The sequence below is a fragment of the Camelus bactrianus genome, chromosome 6 (genome assembly GCF_048773025.1).
Source record: "Camelus bactrianus isolate YW-2024 breed Bactrian camel chromosome 6, ASM4877302v1, whole genome shotgun sequence".
NCBI classification, from domain to species: Eukaryota; Metazoa; Chordata; class Mammalia; order Artiodactyla; family Camelidae; genus Camelus; species Camelus bactrianus.
In genome coordinates, this window is record NC_133544.1 from 37,047,369 (window position 1) to 37,069,000 (window position 21,632).

Below are 21,632 nucleotides of genomic sequence, written 5' to 3' on the forward strand. Positions count from 1 at the left end.
CCTTTCCCCCATGCCATCTCAAAGAACAAAGCCCCAAAGCTAGGGGATTATGTTTCAGGTCTCTGTATATCCCTCCTGCCTCTGCGTCCTGACTGGGGCCTATCGGAAGAATGTGAATGATGAGACTACATTTCCTATTGACCCAGCAGTTTATAAACAAAGCTCTTCTTTCTAGGAAAGGCGACAACGACATTGAAATTGCTGAAAATTATCAGCCTCGACTCATCTGAATTTCATCGCAGTGCTGCTCATTCAGGAAATGGGAACCCGGAGAAGTTTCCCTTTTTGTAAATTGCCTCCAGATGTGGCATACAAAGAATCTTTATTAAAATATCACACAGTAGCCAATGCTCTTCAATTTTTTCTTCTGTGACTTTGGTCAGCAGATGAATAACAAACCACTGATCATAGCAAAAAACACTCTAGGTGGCATCTGGGAACACCTTCAAAATTGCAAAGGCCCTCACCTGCCCCCATTGCCTCCAGCCACCTGCCCCACCTTAACCTTGTCTTTTTTCCATAGTGCTTAACGCTATATAATTTACTTTTTATTATGTTCACTATTTATTGCCTGTCTCTCTTGCTAGAATGCATGCTCCACAAAAGTAGGGATCTTTGCTTTGTTCACTGATACATCCCAAGGGCCTAGAACTGTGCCTACTCAAATAAATATTTGTTGAGTGAATGAATTAACGAGTCAGCTTGTCAATCAGTTTGTCAGTTCTTATGAGATCAGCATCTCTAGGCCTCACCTCGAAAGTGACACTACCACCGCATGTCCCATTCCATATAGGGCACAAAGGTATCACAAAGGTAATACCAATCTTAATTCTAGATACACTGTCTCACCCCCTTTACCCTGCGTCTCTTCCCAGAGTATCTATTTTTGTCAGTAACAACACAATCTCCTAACCCTATCATTAAAATTCTTATTCTGTTACTCTCACCTCTTCATCATCCCTCAGATCCCAAAGTCATCAAATACTTGAAGATGATTCCTTTCAAATCTCTCTCCAATTTGTCCCTTCCTCTCTATTCTCATTGCCCCTGTCTACACAATTATCACCTCAAATAGATTCCTAATTGATCCCTTAGCCTCTAGTCTCGCCCCCCTACAGATTCTTTTGCACATCATAAGCGTCGTTTTGATCACGTGAGCCTTCTTTCAAAGCCAGCTGTGATGCGACCCACCTAGCAAACCTGACCTTCCTGAGCAGTCAAATGGTCAGGAGTGAAGTCTTGAAAAACTAGAAAGTGTTGCATAGGCAAATGAGTTATGGTGTCTAGGGGGAGGAAAGGAGCAGGGGAGATCATAGCTGCCAGGCTAAGGAACTTGAACTCCATCCTGGAGACTGACTGGAGACAGAATTCATGGTCTAATGGCAAGATATTTCTGACTGTTAATTCAACAATTATCTACTACATCTCTGGCAGTGTTCAAGGTGCCAGGGATACCACAGGGAATAGTTTTTCTTGGGATTCTGGGACAGGTAGGGAGAAAGCACCAAAGGCCAGTAACAAGCCACCCACAGCCTCTGTCCTTGCACTCACCTGGCCCCTTCTCCCGGCCCCAGGCAATCTCTCAGATTTAAAATCAGCACAGTTAGCCAAGCTGGGCATCTATACTGACTCGTGCTCAAAGCTGCTGCTGCTGACGACTTGGGCCACAGGCTAGTTAGGAAAAAGAGAGGAAATGTTTCCTGCAAGTCATGAGTCAACAAGCTTTCCAGGTAAACAGCCAGATAGGAAATATTTTAGGCTGTGGACCTTATGCTGACTGTCACAATGACTCAACTCTGTAGTTGCAACACAAAAGCAGCCACAACAACACCTGGACAAGTGAGCATGGCTGTGTTCCAATAAAACTTTATTTACAAAAGCAGATAGTGGGCAGATTTGGCCCACAGGCCAGAGTTCATTCACTGACCTCTGTTCTAAGATATTAAGATATTATAAATCAATGTTCAGTTTTAATGAGGAGAGGAAGCATAGAGGAATATAAAGACAGTGAGTTTTGGAGCTCAGAAAGCTGGAATAGAATTCTAACTTGACAACAAAATTTGGGGCATTAGGACAATAAACTACAGTTTCCTAATGCATAAAATGAGAAACAGCATAGCATGGTGGCCTGTCGAGTCAGTCTTCCTGGGTTCAAATCCCAGCTCTAACACTTTTTACTTTTGTGATCTTGGGCAAGTTTCTTAATCTCTCTGAGCTTCAGTCTCTTCAGCTGTTTTCACGGGATAGAAAATATAAGCCTCCTCATTGAGAGGATTAAATGAGATCATGCATATTAAGTGCCTGGAACAGAGTAAGCACATGATAACTGTTAGCGATCATCATTATTATTATTACTGTTATATTACTGTGACTTTCCAAGGAGTGGCTATTGAGACATTAAACATACAAGTATTTGTTTTCTTCTTTCAGAGATTAAAAACAGAGAGGCGTTGTTCTGTGCTTACATTTTTCACACAACTGCAGGAAGCTGAAGTCACCTTGTAAACCAGCCCCTGCTTTTTCAGATGATTGCCTTTAAGTGGATTTCAAATTCTGAAGATTATCATGCATAATGTATTATGCTTATGTCAGGATTAAATTTTTTCCATTGGTTTTTCTCTTGCCTCCACCAAGGGTTTTGTTGGACAGGACTTTTTCCCCAGAGGAGGCTGCTTTTGCTTTTTCCAAATTGTGAGCACAAAGAATTTCTTTCAGACTTAGTGTCTTTAAATCAACTAATGTGGGTTTTGTCTCCAATTACAACCAAGTTAAAATTCTCCAGTACACACTAGGCTTCCCTTCCCAAGCTAGATATAAGAGTGTTCCAATCCATCCAACACCATCAGGAGAGAACAGGACTGGATCATGGGTGTCTCCTCCCAGAGCAATTGGTGCCTGTCCTCCTGGCAGTTGGTGCCAAAACTGAGGGAAGAAAGTAGATTCATGAGCTTTAGGGAATCTTTATTCCAGGGAGCTGTGACCAGAGTGTAATAATAATGTATGTATAGCCTTTCAAGCCACAAAAAATCATAGATATTATCTTTCACACTGTATAGCGCACATGAAAAATAATACTGCTCCAAAGTACATTAAAGCAAAGATGGTCTTACTGGAGTGAGAGTCTACAGGGCCACCTTTGTTGTCTGCTGTCCTTTATTAAAATGCATCACATAAAGATACCTCGAGCCAGGGACAAAGACTGTCCCCTTCTGGCCATTTCACCACTAGTAGGCACGGCAACCTTCTCAAGGTCGGCTCTGAGAGTGGCAGGCCGCATTTCAGGTTGTCTCAGAGCATCCCAGGCACTGTCACCCCTGCTCTTTGTTAGAGGTAATCAGCCGCAGGAGCAAAGGCGGTAAACAGTAATTAATATGCAAATTTGCAAGGAACTTACCTCTCGGTGCTGAAGCTTCTTTGTTTGTTTGCACAGTCGTGGACAAACTGGGGTTTGTCTTCGCCATAATTAGCAGGATAAATATAAAATTATGACATTAATTGTTAGCTGGCTTTTTAAAAATAGTAGTATACCCCTGCTGTGCCTGAGATGCTGCCGCTCAGTGGGGGGTTCCTTCAAAAATGAATTTTAAAATGCTGAAATACCCATTTTAATTAAAAGGCAAACACTGAAATGAGTTTGTCACTTCAAAAATCATAGTTACCGGGCAACAGATCATCAATGCATATATTAACAGTTAGTATTTGTACATCAGTTGACCTTATCGCAAAGAAAAAAAAATACTCTTATAAGAATAATGAAGAGTAATATTTATTAAGTGCTCTGCATCAGGCACTGTGCTAAGCACTTTTCTTGCATTATTTCAGTGAATCCTCACTGCACACAGACTGGGTGGTGCTATTAATATCCAGGTATGTGGAAGCCAGCACTTTATGATCGGTTTTTCTGGGTCTGCTCTCTGCTTGTGGTGTCCTCAAGATTCTATCTGCAGCTCTCCTTTCCTTTCTTTTCTGGTTTTCTCATCCTACATCAGCCGACTGTCACTTCTGCTACCAGGTAAAGCCCACAGTCCTTAGCCTGATATTGAAGGCTCCCCACAATCTGGCCAGCTACTTCCAACTTCTATTTCTCATTTTATTCTTTCATTGTCCAGCCCAGCTCCTGTTATTTATTGCAAATTGGCAGAGTCCCTGTATTTGTTCGTGGGGGTGAGATGGGATGGGAAAGAGGGGAAAGTGAAATCTTTAAAAGCAACAATTCTCAGGGAGGTTCTGGTGAGAATTCAAAGGGAGCAATGATCAAGTTCTAAACTAAAACTTTTGATCTCCCTGATTGTAGAAAAGTGGGAACAGGAGACCAGTGCCTCTCTCTTCTGGTAACATGGCCCAGTGCCTTAAATACAGCATGTGGCGTGATGCCACAAAGCGCTTGGTAATGGCTTTCTTCCAACTTGATGCACATATCCTTGAAGTTCTTTCCCTTCCTTTTAAGTCTCAGCTCTAGTTTGCCTTGCTTGGAAAGCCTTCCTCACTTCTCCCAAACAGATGAGGAATCCTTCTGCTCCCACTGCAGCCTTCCTTTGACAATTACAACACGACATCACATCACAGTGTAATTATGTGTTTGCCTGGCTGTCTCCCTGCTAAACTGTGGGCACCTTGAGGTTAGAAAAGGGACCTTTCCCCTTTATGTCTCCCATGCCTCCTAGAACAGTGTTGGCACCTAATTGGCACTTTTTGCTCTTTGCAAGCAGCCAGTGTTAGACCTGCTAACAAAGTCAGAAAGCGCCTTCAAGAGGAAATTAACAATTCAAAGCAGAGGCCAGTGAAAAGGAATCCGGAGGAGTAGCTGGGGAAACACTACCTCCAGACTGGCTTGGGCAAGTGGTCTTCAAACCTCCAGCTCATTACTGAGGGCTGGGATGGGAGTGGTTCCAAAAGAAAAGCTTAGCAAAATGACTTTATAAACTACTCCATCCCAGGGCTTTCTGAAACAAAACACCCCAGGCACTGCCCTTTGAATCTGGCAACTTTGGGCAGGTTTTTTGGATACAGTAGGGGTAATATTTATATTACTCTTTTAGGAGATGATGAAGTAACGGTGCCTCTAGAAGGCAGTCTCCTCGATACTGCCGAAGTAGCTGTTAGAAGTCTGTACAACTTAACCTCAGCAGATGTTCAAAGGTTCACACACAATGGGCCTGAGGGCTGTGAGCCCTCTTTCCGGCATTGTCTGTGGCTCCAGTAGTGCAGAGCCAGAGATGGTTAAGGCAGGAGGCAAAAGAAGGAATTGTGAGAGGAAGAAAAGCATCCCCAGGTGTTCAATATGCCTTCAACCTCCTCCTCTTCCCCTCGTGAGACCCTCTCCCATCAGACACAGAAGAGCACAACAGCATCGGTTATTCTCAAAGTATAGGGAGTGCCCCCAAAACACACACTGTGGAGGTGCAGACTGAAAAATCCTGAGTTACTCTGCTGGGACTAACACTACAATGCCTCTAACCTCCCGGGACTGACCTAGACACTCCTAATCTCCCATTTTCCCTACTTCCACATGAGTTCTTTCTTTTTTTTCAGTTCCTGTTTTTTATTGAAATGTAGTTGATTTACAGTGTTAGTTTCAGGGGTACAGCAAATAGATTCAGTTATGCATATACATGCATAAATCTATGTTTTCAGATCCTTCTCCATTACAGTTCATTACAAAAAATTGAATAAAGTTCCCTGTGCTATATAGTAGGACCTTGTTGTTTATCTATTTTATATATAGCAGTGTGTATCTGTTAATCCCAAGCTCCTACTCCACTCTACTCCAGCTCTTTCTAAAGCCTTTGTGCAGGATGCTGGGTTTGAAGGGAGAGGCTTTTTGGAAGCAGGTATCTGTTTATCTGCTCCTGCCATCCTGTGATGGCAATCTGAATTTCCCGCCCTCCCCATCTTTTTTTATTCAGAACAGGGGCACTTTTATTATTTTATTTTTTGGTACTCCACACAGAAATTCATTTTTAAAAAGAATGAGGCTTCTGCTGCTTACAAGAAAAAAAGAAAAGAAAGAAAAGAAAACCGTGGCTCTAACCTCACTCACGAATCAGGCAGTTAAGTGTAGTGCTTGAGAGCAGGGATTCAGGGCCAAATAGCCAGGGCTGGATCCTAGACTGGTTATTTACTTGCTGCATGACCTTGAGCAAGTCTCAATTTTCATTCTCTGGTCCTTAGTTTCTTTACCTGCAAAATGTGATTAATGATCGTAACTACTTCAAAGAGTCACTGTGAGGATTAAATGACTTAATGTATGTACAGCACTGAAGACAGTCCTGGGACACAGTAAGTGCTGTGAGTTTACTGGTCCTGTCACTGGAATGTGGCCTCCACAAGGATGAGGATTTTTTGCTGTTTTGTTCACTTCTGTATCCCAAGCACCTAAACCAGTCGCTAGCACCTAGAAAGTACTAGATTAACAATCATCAAACAGACTGAATGAATACATTTTGCTGCCATCATTCCTCGCAGCTTTGAATGCCACCAAGTAATATCGCTTGTAACTGTCCCCTTGACATCACTCCTAACAATCGGCCCATGGTTCCCTGGTCCCCTGCAGCCCATTAAAGGTGGTGCGCGGCCCGGGAGAAGCAGTCCTGCAATGAGAAGGATGAGTCACGTTCTGGGACCAGCTCTGTCCCTTTGGGATCTGTGGCCTCTGTTTCTCTGAACTATAAAATGTGAGGGTTGGAACCAGAAGATCCGTGTATGTGCCTCAGCCAGGAGACCCTCCGTGAAAGACAACCGACCACAGACTAGAAGTGAAACTGGGTGGCTTCTTTGGTCAAACTAGCTAGGCTCACAGAGTCACGTCCCCCAGGAAATAAGTCTTCACACATAAAAATGAGCCATCAAATATTATTCTCAACATCTGTAATCCTTCTCTCAAATTGCAGTCTGCTTCTCCTTTACAACCAAATGTACATTTTATGACAGTTTACACTCAAAGTCCATGAAGAAAAGGGGTACTGACCTGAACATTTAAGCACTCCTCTGAAAACCTTGGAAATCCATGGACTCTGTGTGGCCACAGGATGGGATGCTCATTGCTGCTGCCCCTCACCTGGGGGAGAAGCAGGTCTGTGGGATAACATGCTCAAGATTCATTACTGCCAGTGCAGTGAAATCACATGTATTAGCACTCAGATTAGATTATTTACACAGTGACAGTTACTCCAAGAGGGGAGGTGGCGTTGAAATGGGCCTGTGCGGTTGACACACAAGAAAATGAAAAGCCCACGCCACATGTGGCACCCAGGAGAAGCCTCTCGCTGGGCATCCATGGAGACACTGAGGCAAGGAGCAAAGTACTGCTGGTGGTGGGGCAGGCATTAGTAAACACAGGGAGAGCGGACTCCTTGTCCGACTATCTCCTGTTAGGCCCAGCAAAGAATCCAGTCTCCATTCCTCCCTTGTCACAGACTAAATTTGACCTATAAGATTAAGGTAATAATTTATTCCAACAAATCACTTTCAAAACTTACACAGCTCTGCTCGGAAAGACATGGAATTTTCCTTCCTTAGACTAGGATGTTGGTTTCCCCTCTAAGTTACGGTGGCTATGCCTAGCGGGCCTTCAATGTATCGTATACCCACTCGGCTCTTTATATCACAAAACCACCTTCCTACTTGACGTCATCCCCATGGAAGTGGGTGTATTGGTGGTCCAAGGTGGTTTATTCTCTGAACTCAGTGAGACTTGCTTTGGCATTTAAGCCTGGTCTAAACAGTGCTGACCTAAGTTTCTTCCACATCTGGAGATTATCGGTCCTTTTCTTTTTTTTTAAAAAACAGATTCCAGTTATGTGCCCTGGTTTAAGAGGAAACCATCCTAGTGCTACTTGTTGGCTTTCCAGCCTGTCTCTGAACCTCTTTACGTCTGCTCTGAATTCTGTCTGCATCTTCTGGACATTCATTCGTTCACTCAGTAAATGATCATTGAGCCCCTGTTGGGGGTCATACATTACACGTGCATTATGCACAGAACTGAAAAGTATGGCCTCTGATGTCTTCCTGGTGGCCTCTGTCTGCTGCTGCTTCTTCCCTCACCTCAGTCTACCCTGACACAGTAGTCCAACCTTTACTTTACCTCCTCATTATTTTTATTATGTTAACAATACATACTCACTGCAAAACACATAGAAAAATACAGATAAGGAAAAAGAAAAAAAGATAAATGAAATCTGAAATCATTTGATCATTACTTTTCCTCTCCAGGTAAGCAGGTATAATAACACCAGACACAACATAAAAGGGGCAAATGCATTTTTGTTTGTTTAACTTTATATTTGAAAATAATTATAAACTCACAGAAAGTTGCAAAAATAGTACCCTTCACCCAGTTTCCCCCAATCATTATCTTACACAGCTACAGAGTAATGAAACAGAAATAAACAATTTACCAAATAATTCAAAATATCAGTAACTGTAATGTGATATTAAAACCAGGAAAGTGCACTTGTGTGTGTGTGCGTGTATGTACTTCTATGTAATGTTATCGTGTATGTAGATTCATATACTCACTACACAACATACTAAACACACAACTGTTTATCACCATCAAGGAACTCCTTCTTGCTACTTTACAGTGCGCTCACCCTGCGTTTAACCCCTGGCTACCATCAATATATTCTACGTATCTATAATTTTGTCCTTTCGAGAATACTGCAGAAACAGAATCAAGCAGTATGTGACCTTTTGGAATTAGGTTTTTATACTCAGCATAACGCTCTGGAGATCCATCCAAGTCGTTGCAATGATCAGTAGTTCACTCCTTTCTGTTTTGAGTACTATTCCATGTTAAGTTTGAACCACAGCTTACTTAACCACTGAAGGACACTGCAGCTTTTCTGATTTTTAGCTATTAGAAATAAAGCTTCTAGAGACATCCATGGACATGTTTTTGTTTGACCATAAGTTTTTATTTCTCTGGGATAAATGCCCAAGTGCCATTGCTGGCTATATGGTAAATGCATTTTTAATGTGATAAAGAAACTGCCAAACTATTTTCCAGGACGGCTACCTCAGAAATCCAGTTTCTCCACGTTCCCACCAGCATTTGGTATTGTCACTATTTTGACTTTAGCTGTTCTAAGTACAAAGAACTTTTAACAGCAACAGTATCTCAGAAAGCATGGAGATAAACACAAAGTAACTTAACTTCATAACTACTTTATAAAAATACTAATAATTTTCACTTCTAATATGCAAGTTTTATTTGATGATGTCCACCTCAGACTCTACCTCATTAAATATTACTTTGGCTTTTTTTACATAAAAAATAATAAAAGAGCTCAGCCTGGCATGAATAATTAATTCATCAGGTGTCACATTTTCAGAACACTAATTGAAGATATTCTGGAAAGCGTCCAGAGCTTTTGGGTAGATCCTAGAATAGTGGTGAGCAGCACTTGTGTTCTTCGTCAGTGCGATTTCTCTAGGTCTCATTTCATTGAGACTGTCCTGGTTTATGCTTATTGTCCAGTATCTCATGTGGTTTATCCTTTTTTTCTGGATTTTTTTCATTTTTAAACAAAGCATAATTAGTGATTATTGCATTAAAATAAGCCGGGGTAGATTTAAGAGAACTTCGTCAGAGCCAGAGAGATGCTGGGGTCAGTGAGAAACATGAGATACAGGGACATTCCTGTAACATATGTGAGAGAGTCTAGAGATTAAGTTGTCTCATGGTGGTTTGGCCATTTACTGTAAATCTACAACTATTTATTTTATTGATAATGTGTTTATACGGCAATAAATCCTTTTGACAGCAACGAATTCAATAGAAATAAAGTAGTATATTTAGTGGGAAATTAAGTACTAAACGTCCAAGTAAGATGATGATGAACATGTTTCTTGGACAAACCGGTTTGTTTGTCGACATTTCTCATTCTCCATGGGGGTCACAGTGACATCACTGACCCCATGAGAGCCAGAAGATTAAATCTACTAAGGAAGCATCAGTAGCAATGGTTAAGCGTTATTTTAAGAAGAATGTGCTGGAAGAAAAGTTACCTAGCAGAATTCGCTCTGAGATGAACAAGTGTCCAAATTTAGATGACGAATTATATAGTCACTTTGTTCATAAGAAGAGGGCATTTTCATACTGACGTTTAGTCCCAAAAGTAGACATTCACACATATGAAGATTAAAAACTCAGATGGTTTGATGGGTCAGTTGGTTTGGAATTAGGTTATCCTAGTCTGGGTAATGGTCTGACCACAATACATGAACCACATCAATGGACAAAATGTCTCCAAGGATGTCTGCCAAGTACAGGAGAAGCCCTCCTCCCTTTTGGAGAAAGAAGGAAATTCAGTAACAAGAGTGGCTCTGACAGTCCCAAGAGGATAGCTATGTTTTTCACTGTACACAGAGAATAAGGGTAAAATGATGGTCTCCAGTTCTATAAAAAGTTGAAGGAAGGGATCTTCAACAGTCCTTAAGTCCCACATTGCCCAGGAAAAAAAGAAGAGGGACACGGCCCAGCCTTCTTCCACGATATCCCTCTGGCTAACCTTGCTTCACATGATAATCTGACTGCAACAGTCCAAACTGTTGGGTTCAAGTGGAGCCACTGAAAAACTGATACCAGGCTGCATCCCACAGAGATAGTCTTGGCACATTCTAGGGCTAATCTGTAATGGCACACAAATCTTTCCAGATTTAGAGAGCAGCAAGCATAGTGGGAAGAATGTAAATGTTGAAGCTAGATACCATGTCACCAGCTATGTTCCCTTGAGCATCAGAACTCCTTATCTGTAAAATGAGAATGAAGATAGTAATACCTTGCACAAAAGGGAATAATTCGCAGCAGAGAAAATAATTTGCTATTTAAAATACAACTATTCCCACTTCTACCCCTAGGGAAGGAGACAGTTTCTCTCAGGAGGAGGTCAAGTGTTTGCCCAGTAACATGCTTTGATGAGCACTCACATGCAAACCCTGGGCATGGGCCATGGTTTAGAAAGATACCAGGGAAAAAAGAGGAAATTACAGATATACTAAACTTCACTAGATATAGACAGACATTGGAGGAAACTATTTAACCTGGAGTTCTCTGCTATGAGCTGCTGTTGATCCCCAGGCCCCACATTCTTCTGCTATTACCCCAGGCACTTTAGTAAATGGGTAGCCCTTGCCTTGTAAGGAGTGGTATTTTGGAAAATTCTAGGAGAGGGCTACCTTTGTGGGCACACAACCTGTGCAGTTGCACCTCTAGGCTTAGAAAGGCCACATGCTTGGTTTAATGTTCTCCTGTTACCATCTTGAAATTCTTAGTTATTTTTAACCAAGGAGCTCTTTATTTCCCTCTTGCACTGGGCCCTATAAATTATGTAGTTAGTCCTGTTCCAGGAACAGGACCTGTGTTCTCTCCTGGGGTCCGTGGGTCTGTGAGACAGATAACAGAAAAGCTATGGCCCAGCCTTACTGTGAATGTAATGACTGAGGCCACTTGCCCTTTGAGGCTACTAGGCAACAGGAAGAACTCACTTTCTTCCAAACACAGGAGAGGCTGAATACTTCTTGTGGACCTCTGGTCCCTGTTGATCTTATCCTGAAACATCTTTGCTTTTCCATTTGTGGTTGAAGAAAATTTCTACTAATAGACTCAGCTTTCTTTCCCAATCAGGGAAAACCCTTAAGCTCTCAAAAACAGGGATCTTTGACTTTAGTATACGAGGTAATGATATAAATAGATGATGTAGGATATTTTCTTGAGTATTAATCTGAATGCATGAGAAAGTGGCTAGTGAGTCATTAGCCATGTTTATGTTCTTATCCAGAAAGAGGATGTGGTAGGAAGAATTTCAGATGACCCCCAGTGACCTACACTCTTGAATGTCAGTGGGACCTGTAACTGGCTTCTAACCAGCAGGATATGGCAAAGGCAATGGGACATCACTCCCATGATTACGTTATATGGCAAAAATGAAGAGATTTTTCAGATGTGATTAAACTCTATAATCAGTTGACTTTAAATTAATCAAAAGGAGATTATCCTGGGTGGGCCTGACCAAACCAGGTGAGATCTTTAAACAAGAGTCTAGAGATGCTGGCTTTGAAGAAGCAAGCTGCCATGAATTTTACAGCTGCAAGAAAATACATCCTGCCAACAATTACATGAATTTGGAGGAGGACTCCAAGCCTCAGATGAGACCCTAGCCCCTGATGATACCTTTATTTAAACTTTGTGAGACTCTGAGCAGAGAAGTCAGCAAAGCAGTGCCTCTGAGATCCTAAATGTATGCCATTTTAAGGCACTAAGTTTCTGGTAATTTGCTACACAGCAGTAGAAAACTTAACAGAGAGGGGCAGAAAATTAGAGGTGAGGGCCAAATGGGGAATTGAACCAACCAAGGAAGTCATGAGCTAGATGCTAGTTAATGCTAACTGGAAATGTTCAGCTGCTAAGAGCCCCAGCATGGGACTGCCTACTTGACCGGGAAACAGAAGTGAGAAAGGCAGCAGTAGATTGCTTTTCAGATCTGAAATTAAAGCCCCCACTCACTTGATTATCATCTGAAGCACATCCATAACCATAGCAGCTTTGCTGTTTAAGTCAGACTTCTTTTTGCAGAGCTAAGGAAAAACAGAAACATAATCTCAGGGTTATTGATTATCCTCCAGAAAGTGTTTGTGTGAATTGATTAGTCGGTGACTCTGGCTCCTTGGCTGTGTCTTTGAAAAAGAGTGTTTAGACCCTCCCATCCAACTCACCAATCAGCCAGAAAATCTAAAGATATTTTTTCAAAGAGTTAAAGAAAGCAGTGCGTGAGTTCTGGAATCACTGAGAAGTATTATCTGAGGACTGGTTTTCTGTCATCCTGATACTCAATTTAGAAATGAAAGAGAATGGGGAGAGGATTGAGCTCCACTGATGTGTGGAAGTCTTGAAAAAACCTTTAGTCATGTTTAGCACTGGAGCATCCAGGTTAAAGGAAATATATGAATATATATGAAAGAATTTACTTAAAGCAGACTGCTTTCTTTATGCCTTCGTTTTTAAAAAGCTGTGAATCAATTTTGTCATCAATTGACTCTCACTTTAAATGCATCAGGGAGCGCAGTATTTGAAGGAACTCTACAGAAAATCAAATTCAGCTTTTAGTGGTGTATATAATTAGGCAACCTAAGGCTTCTATTCTATTGATACAGATTTTTGTATATTGAGACTTTTCATAGTGAAGAACTTATTTTTTAAAAATTGCACTCAATTTGTTTTTGTGAAGCATGGCGCCCATAGAAACTGCAAGCTAAAGAATGCCGCTGTCCATCTGGTTCTACAAGAATGAAGTCACTCGCCACTACAGTCCAGTCACTGACCTTTAACACACCCTGAGAGGAGTTCAGGGTGGAGATTAAGAATGACGCACTCTGTGCTTTGGGAAAAACTGGCAGAACAGGCCTTCGGATAGGTATTTTCAGGAGAAAATTTTATGAACTCAATTCCTTGCATCTTCTCATAACTAGAAAAGCACTAAAATCATTAACGGAGACATCTGCTCCTTGTGACTACCGGCAACCTTCCACCAAAATGTGTGCTTGATTGCATTTACCCCCCTCACCAAAATCATATATGTACTGACCTCACCCCCTCTCTCTTTGGAGCAGTTCCTCAGAGCTCTCCAAGAAGCAGTTTCCTGGACTAATGTCTTCAGTGAGCCCCAAATAAAACTGAACTCCCAGCTCTCATTTTAGGTTGAGGTGTTCTTCTTTTTGTTTTTTCAGTTGACAAAATCTTGGATGATGTGGGGTGGTCCCAGATGGGCCTTGTTGAAAGACAGCAGAATGAACGCAGTTGGATCTGGAACACTGGAAAGAGAAGACTGATGGGCCATTTAAAAGTGATGTCCATCAGGAAGGCCACAGACCCCAGAAACTTCTAGATGAGATATGGACGGACCTCCAAGCCAGATGTTAAGGGAAGAAGGCCCAAGGTCTTAGGAGACAGAGTCTTATATTTTGCTGACTCCATGGATTCAAGTCCTGAAACCTAGGCATACTAGCTGTGTCACCAGCAGAAACACTTAGCCACTCCATGCCAGCTCTCACCTACAAAATGGGAATAATAAAATCCCAATTTCATAGGCTACTGTGAGGACTAAATGCAGTAACACAATGAAGTACCTGGTGCCTAGTCAGCCTTCAGTCATTGTTTCTATTTGGCTTTTATTCTGTTTCTATTTGGTACAACAGAGTTACAGAGGCTCCAATTATTTAAAAGACTGACTAAACCCAAGAGGCAAAAAAAAAAAAAAAAAAAAAAGCGCACTTTTTTTTTTTTTTTTAAGAAATTAACACACCATAGGAAAAAGTGCTAGTTTCTTTAGCAGGAAAATGCCTCGGGCATTTACAGTTCAATGACTATGTACTATTTCTAGTCATTATCTCATTTAGAATTATAATGAAGAATGTTGGGAATAATTAACCCCATGCCATAGTCCCAGGAGCCTGTCATCGCAGGTAGGAAGGATTAGGGACCAGCTCTGTCAGTCCTGGCATGTGGAGTGCAGTTCCCCCTGTGATACAATGTCATTCTGCCTCTCTTTTCTGGCAGGCTCAGTAAATTCCCCACCCCCTGCACAGTGGTGAGGAGGACAGCTGCATTTGTCTCTTGCTTGATAACACTTTTCCAGTCATAGAATAGCAGCGGCTCCTGAAACACCCAGCCCTCTTAAAAGCTTAGGAACAACCACAGCCATGATGAGCGAGCATCCCTTCAGAGCCCGATGTGGTAAATCCTCTCTCCGCTGAGCTGCCAGCCTGGAAGCCCGCTCCCTCCTTTGTTAGAAATTCTGGTCACAAAAACCTCCAATAAAATGCTGCAGGCGCATCCATAAAGGATATAATGAAATCAAATGAGTCTTGTTCCTTGCATTTACATGCAAAGTATATCAAAGGAACATCCAGTTTGTCCCAGAGACCAACACAATGGATTCTTTTGTGTGGGAGGAGAGAAGATATATGAAGCTGAATTAGGAAGCAATTCCAATTAAAAGGGCTGTGTTTAAGGCTCCAAAGACAATGCAGCCTTTGCTAGACAGTTAGCTATTAGAAGTGTCTGGCTGCTGAGGTGGTTTTATGGTAATTGGATGAGAACTGGGTGGAAAGGAACGCAGCAATACCACCAGAGGGTCCCAGGCACCGGGTTGCACAGCCTCCCTTCCAGCTTCCTCCTGTGTGACCTCAGGGACGAGAGTACCTGCTCAATAGGGTTGTTCTGAGGATTAAATGAAATAAAGCGTATAAACCACTTCAGGCAGTGCCAGGCGCATGCTAAGCATGCTACAAATGTTTGCTATTATCGTTGTGACTTCCTCTGACTCAGGCCCTACGGGAGAGCTGGCAGAGGTCAGAATCACCCAGATGATAAGTGAATGGGACCCTGGAATGGCCTGCCCTTGAAGGCCACCTGCTCTGTGGTGAGAGGAAAGTTGTCTCCTGGCACAAAGACCTCTTAAATTCAGTACAACTTTCTTCCCTGGAAAAATAGAGTCCCTTTTGCAAATATTGAATAGCTTGGCCATGTGCCCTTTCATGTATATATAAAACTGAATCACTATGCTGTGCACCAGAAATTAACACAACATTGTAAATCAATTATACGCCAATAAAACATTTTTTAATTAAAAAAAATAGAACTATCTTGCCTGTTTCCTGCACTTCTCGTATTTTGTAGTTTTAGAATCAGAGAGTCAGGAGACGGCAGCCTGGAAATAGATTATTACCTGTGGCAGGTTGTCTGCAATTTTTCTCCAGATCCTTCATTTGTCTTAAAATGGGAGCCACTTTCCGGAGAGACAGCACGCAGGTGCCTCGTGCAGCTCAGATCTGAGGCTGAAACATTACAACCTATTTGTCCACCCGTGGGGAGGATCACACTTCTAAGGGAATCGGGGGATTTAGCCTTGGGCTGATTCCCTCTGGGTGGTTCACCAAAGTGTCTCTGAAATTTCCTGTGGCACAGAGGTCCCAGACGTTCTTAGATTTGTAAATTTAAATGCCATTCTCCATTGACCTTATTTAAAGGGTAGTAATTTTCAATTGGAAACACGAGTGGGGTGGGAGAGTTTGCAGCATAAATGGAACAAGGGTGAAATCCAAAACTGAAAGAAACCATGTAAGGTTCTGACGGACGTGAGGTATGTGAGGACCCTCACGCGCACCGGAAACGAGAGAACAGCACGATCCCGCCTACAGCGAGTCACTCTGCACAGCACAGCTGCAGCTGTCACTCTGCACGGCGCAGGATGCGTACCTGGATGCTCATTTCCAACCTGAGTTTTATTATTGTGAAGATGTAAATGGGCTTAAATCGCAGCGCCTCTTAGATGAGAAAGCCCTGAGGAATAACACATGAAGCCATCACTCTGGCAGTGACATTTTAAAACCAGTCATGAGGAAGAAAGAGAAATTGGAAAGGGGAGGCTATGGAAGGGGCTTTCTTCCCATTTGTAATACTGAAATTTCTTTAAGAAAAAGGACCTAGAGTAAGTATGGCAAAATGTCGGTATTTGTTAAATCTATGGGGTGAGGCTCGGATGATTATGCCGCTCTCTACACTTGGTTGTGTGTTTTAAAGTATTTTGAAACATTTTAAAATAATCGTGTACCATTTGAAGCAAAAGCAGCAGCGTTTTTTGGCAGCTACAAAGAGAGACATCTTGGCTCAGAACAGCACCAGGAAAAGCAAATAAAGTGAGAGGAGTAACGCAAAGCTTCCTTCGATGCGAGTCTCAGAATGGCTCTGGAAGGTGCAGCTCATGTGAAGCAATATCCACTCCCTTTTATGAGGCCAAACTATTTTACGTTAAAAGAGCAAAAGCTCGGGGCTGGTGGCCTGGTCCAGGGGCACCGCCCCGAACTCACCAGCCAGGGCCCAACACAGAGCACTCTACTGGTTCCCTGACTTCAGCGAGGTATAAGATATAAATTTAAATAATCTAACAAATAGGCAATAACAACAAGACAATAATAGTTTGGATACTAGTCAGTTTAGATAAACAGTGATGAAATGGGAAGTAGCTTTGAAAACTCTCTTTTCTGAAAAATAGCCTGGCATAACCAAGAAAAGGGACCACCGCCACACAAATTCAGTATGGAATTGTTTTGTTTCTTCATGAAGGGAAAAAGAAAATCAAAACAAAGAGGGAAAACCCCAATAGGCCCCAAAAGTGTGAATGATTTCAACGTTCAACCTAATCACCAAAGTGCCTCCCAGAGCTGGTTTACTTTGCAAACGTCAAGAGGCTGACAGCTTTCCATGGTCAAGTGGGAGACCAGGTTGTTAGCACATTCCCTGCACAGGAGAAGTCTGTGCAAGGAAAATGAATTCTGAAAAGCCATAAAGTACGACTGTGCAGACCACAAGTTGTAGAAGACCTTTAGTTCATTTATCCGTGATAAAAATTTCAGGGTCAGTGGCAAGATATAGAATAACACCATGAATTATCTTTATTCATGAAGAAGTCCTTTGACTGGGATTTCTTTGACACAATAAAAGAGACTGTCTCAAAGCAGGCTTTCCTTCTTCCCAAACTGACCATATAATAAGAAACACTTAAGTGAAACTTCCTCCGAAGCAAGCCTGCACGCGTAAGTTCTTAGTGTCTTTTCCACAGTCAAGTCCAGAAAGCAGATTGCAAATTGGTGAAAAAGAAAATTGTTGCTGTTTCAACCCACAATGATATTTTAACCTAGTTTTCAACATATTGTGACTCTGAGAAGACAAGTTGCTGGGAGCCAAACCTCATGTACATGTTTTCAGACAGACTATGTAGACTAAATGTGACTTATCCTTCCAAAATTACCAAAGAGACCCATAGCTATTTTTTTTCTGATGATAAATAATTTAAACGATTACATTAAAACAAACAAGGAGGTTGCGTTTGTTAGGACATTTTGGATTGCAAGTAATAGATATCAATTTAAGTGAGTGAACACTCACCAGGAGAGCATTTTATAAGGACACAAGAAGACCCCAAGGGTGAGACTACATGAGACTTTGGGGAGGGTTTCTCTCTGAGAAAGGGCTTCATCTTCTCGGAAGAAGGGCTTTCTTTGCTACTCAGCCCTCATGATGAACAGGAAATGGGCATCAACAGCTGGCAAGCTCTTAAGTTTTAAAGTATCCGTCACTCCAATTGCTGGCTTGTGCTCTCATTCTCTCCTCCTCACACACATGCTATCATCTTGGGTCCCCTCACTTAACTCCAAATGTGTAGTTTAGGGATGCTCGCCAGTCCAGCTTGAACTATGTGTCTATGGCCAGCAGGGCAGCGTCACACAGCTGCTGAGAGTGAAGCCAGCTGTCTCCAGAGAAGAGGATGTGGTGAACAACAGCTGTATGTCGCTACTTACATGTTTCAGAGCAGAATGCCTTCATGCAAAAATATTTATTGAACACCTCCTCTGTGCTTGATACTGTCCTAGGATCTGGGGAGAACAGTGAAGCTCCTCCTCTCAGGAAGCTTACATTCCACTAACAGGGTTAAAACAATACGTACTCAATTAATACCTAACGTGTCAGAGGGTTTTGAGTGCAGTGAACAGTGGTAAGGGCGTGATGATAAATGTTTAACAACCAGCTTTCTGGAAGGCACTCGACGATTTCCATAGTTTAAATACTTCCACTATGGTCAATTTCACTCTCCCAGTGTGGTATCGCTGACCATGGAGTTGGGAAGAGATGTGCTGCCATGCACTGTTGCAAAGTAGCTCCACCATAAACACATCCAAAGGGACAAAAACAGCCTCGAGAGCACAGATGAGAGGAAAACATAGTAAGAGAACTAGGAAGGTATGAGTTTTGAGGATTTATTCCTCTTGCTCTTAATATAATTCATTTCATTGTAAGTTGAATTATTTTTTTAATGATGGTTTTGTTAAATTTTCAGAAATTCTGTGAGCGAGTTATTAAACAATCTGCTCTCACGAGCCAGGATGAGCCAGATCCAGGACACCACGGGTGGGAAATGCAAAAAAATAAAGCAGGCTGAGGGCTGGTGTTCTAGTTATCCACTGCTGTGTAATGGATCACCTCAAGACTTCATGGTTTGGAAAAAGAACTGTTCTATTATATCTCACAATTTTGTGGGCCAGACACTCCCACAGGGCTCAGGTGGACAGCCCTTCTAATCAGTGATATCCACTGGCAGATAGACTTGGAGGGGCCAAGATGGCCTTGTCATGCGTCTGGCACCTCAGTGGGGATGACCAGAAGGCTGGACTCAGCTGGAACGGTTGACTCTGTACCTACACGTCACCACTTCAGCATGGGGGTCTCAAGTAATCAAACCCAGGACTCCCAGAGAAACTGTTCTAAGAGACAGGAAGTGGAAACTGCCAGTCTCATAAGGCCTGGGCCTGAGAACTGTCCCGGCACCACATCTGCCACATTCTGTTGCTCAAAGCAACCACAGGACCTGCCTATGTGTAAGTGGACAGAGGCCCTGTCTCTCCACAGGAGGAGTATGGAAGAGTATGTGGCCACCTTTAATCCATTGCAGACATAGAAGGCCAGTGGTGAAGGAACTGTGTTATTTTAAATATGGTGGTTGGGGAAGACTTTTCTACTAAAGTGATTTTTCACCCTGAAAATCGTGCCATATGAACAGGTAAAATGTGCACACAGTTTTGAGTCCAGCTTTTGGCAGCCAACTAAACCCTCAGACCCTACTCTGCCATAAGGACATCTTGATGGAAACATTTGAAAATCACCAATTAGAGTGATGTCTTCACTCCCCAGTGAAGGACATGGAAACCCAAAGAACCCAGGCACCCGCTCCCGGGCCCCAAGAGAGGCCATGCTAGTCGTAGCAGAATGTGACTGGGGCCCAGCTCGTCCACCCAGATCTCCTATTTAAAGGTTCAGTGATCTTTTTCTACAACTCCACGTTTTTTCTTATTTTTATAAAACTCTAAAATCAGTGTTATCACATGACTTAGCATTTGACACTTTCCTATTGTAAACTACACCGAGACCGACTTTGACACTTGTCCAGGGCCACTGCACAAGGTATCTGGCCAGGCTGGGGAGGGGGTTGAATAGGAGCCTGCACTTGGCTGCCGGGCTGTGTGCTCTGGGGCACAGCTGCATTGTCCCAGAGGAATGTGCATCTTTTTCCAGTGCCTGCAAAGGAGAGGCAAGTGGTAGCCCCGTACACCTCTGACAAAGCACACAATGTGTAATGCAGTGCTGGGCATGCAGAGAAGTCTCCTGGGGCGGGGGAGGAGGGATGGGAGTAGAGAGAATGTGATATGCTGATTAACAGCACTCAGATTCCTCTAAAAGTGTCTTTAATGGACATGCTTTGATTTTCTATTGCTATGTAACAAAGCACCCCAAACCTTGTGGCCTAAAACAGCCATTTTATTGGGCTCACAGATGCTGTGAGTCAGGGATTTGGATGGGGTAGCATAGGGATGAACTGTCTCTGTTTCGTGATATCTGGGACCTCAGCTACAAAACCCATTCGGGAGCTGGAATTCTCTGGAGGCTTCATTACTCACATGTTCATTACTTCGGCTGAAATGACAAAGGCCCGCCTCCACCAGGACTGTCAGCAGGAGCACACGCCTGTGGCCTTTCCATGGGACTTGGGTTTCCCACAGCATGGCAGGCGGCTGTGAGAGAGAGCACCTTGGGAGGGATGCCTGGAAAGCAAGCCTTCTGAGAAAGCCAGGGGGGAGCTGCACAGCTTCCTGGCCCAACCTCGGAAGTCACCCTGGAGGCATAACTCCACCGCACATTACTGGTGGCAAGCAGGTCACTGTGGCCAGCTTACATTCAAAGCGAGGAAATGAGACTCCGCCTCGTGATGGTAGCATTGCAGACAAGCAAGAAGGATGGGAGCTGTTGTTGGCGCCACCTTTAGAAGATGCAACGTGCCACAGGGCACATGTCTTCAGCAACCCAGAACCATGAAAGAGATGGAGCCGTACTGGAGGGATTAAGACTCCCGAACTCCCCACATGATGCTCACGAAGGGCCAGGGTGCAGATGTAGGCTGCTTTCTGAGGCCAGCACCCGAGTCTCCGAGAGCCCCTCTCTTTTAAATCAGTAGTCAGGAAGTGAGCTCAGCACAGGCGATGTGGGCAGCTGCACAAATGCCCTCGCCGCTTTTCGCCCTTGGGCTTGGTGGTTATGCCACCAGGAAATTCTACCGATGAGCCTGACAACCTGACGGTTTGCCTCTTTTTCAATTTGTGGGCCACCAGCTAACTGTCAAAGTTGCCAGGGCTCAGACCAGAGCCAGATGTTCTTAACAGATGTGCAGGGAAGGCAGTTTCCTTATTACATCTTTTTAAGTTGTCTGATGCTGTAAGATGCCTTTTTTAGTCTAATGCTGGGTTGGACACCCCTGGCAAAGCAATTGTAGCCATTTCCTCTATTTTAGTACACATGAAACAACCAGCCATGATTCCAAACCTTTTTTTCTTTTAAACTAACTGGGTGGCCTTCTGCAGCTGGGTTATGGAAACCAAGGGAAGTTTCAAATGGAAGATATATATATATATATATGATTTTTTTTTAAGTTCTGAAATGTATTCCTCTCATCCCATCTATTGCCACTATCTGTCTCCATTAATAAAGACATAATTATTTGGCATAAGTAGGAATGCAAGAAGAAGTC

General features: G+C 42.9%; 1 long non-coding RNA gene across 1 annotated transcript; it reads right to left on the bottom strand.

Moving 5' to 3' along the window:
• Window positions 1-1,973: 1,973 nt before the first annotated feature.
• Window positions 1,974-13,853, bottom strand: LOC141577910 (uncharacterized). Its single transcript, XR_012507507.1, has 5 exons — window positions 13,584-13,853; window positions 12,506-12,576; window positions 6,968-7,057; window positions 3,395-6,180; window positions 1,974-2,301 (listed from the first exon to the last, which is right to left on the bottom strand). It is a non-coding gene; the product is annotated as an uncharacterized LOC141577910 (long non-coding RNA).
• Between the last annotated feature and the right edge of the window lie 7,779 nt (window positions 13,854-21,632).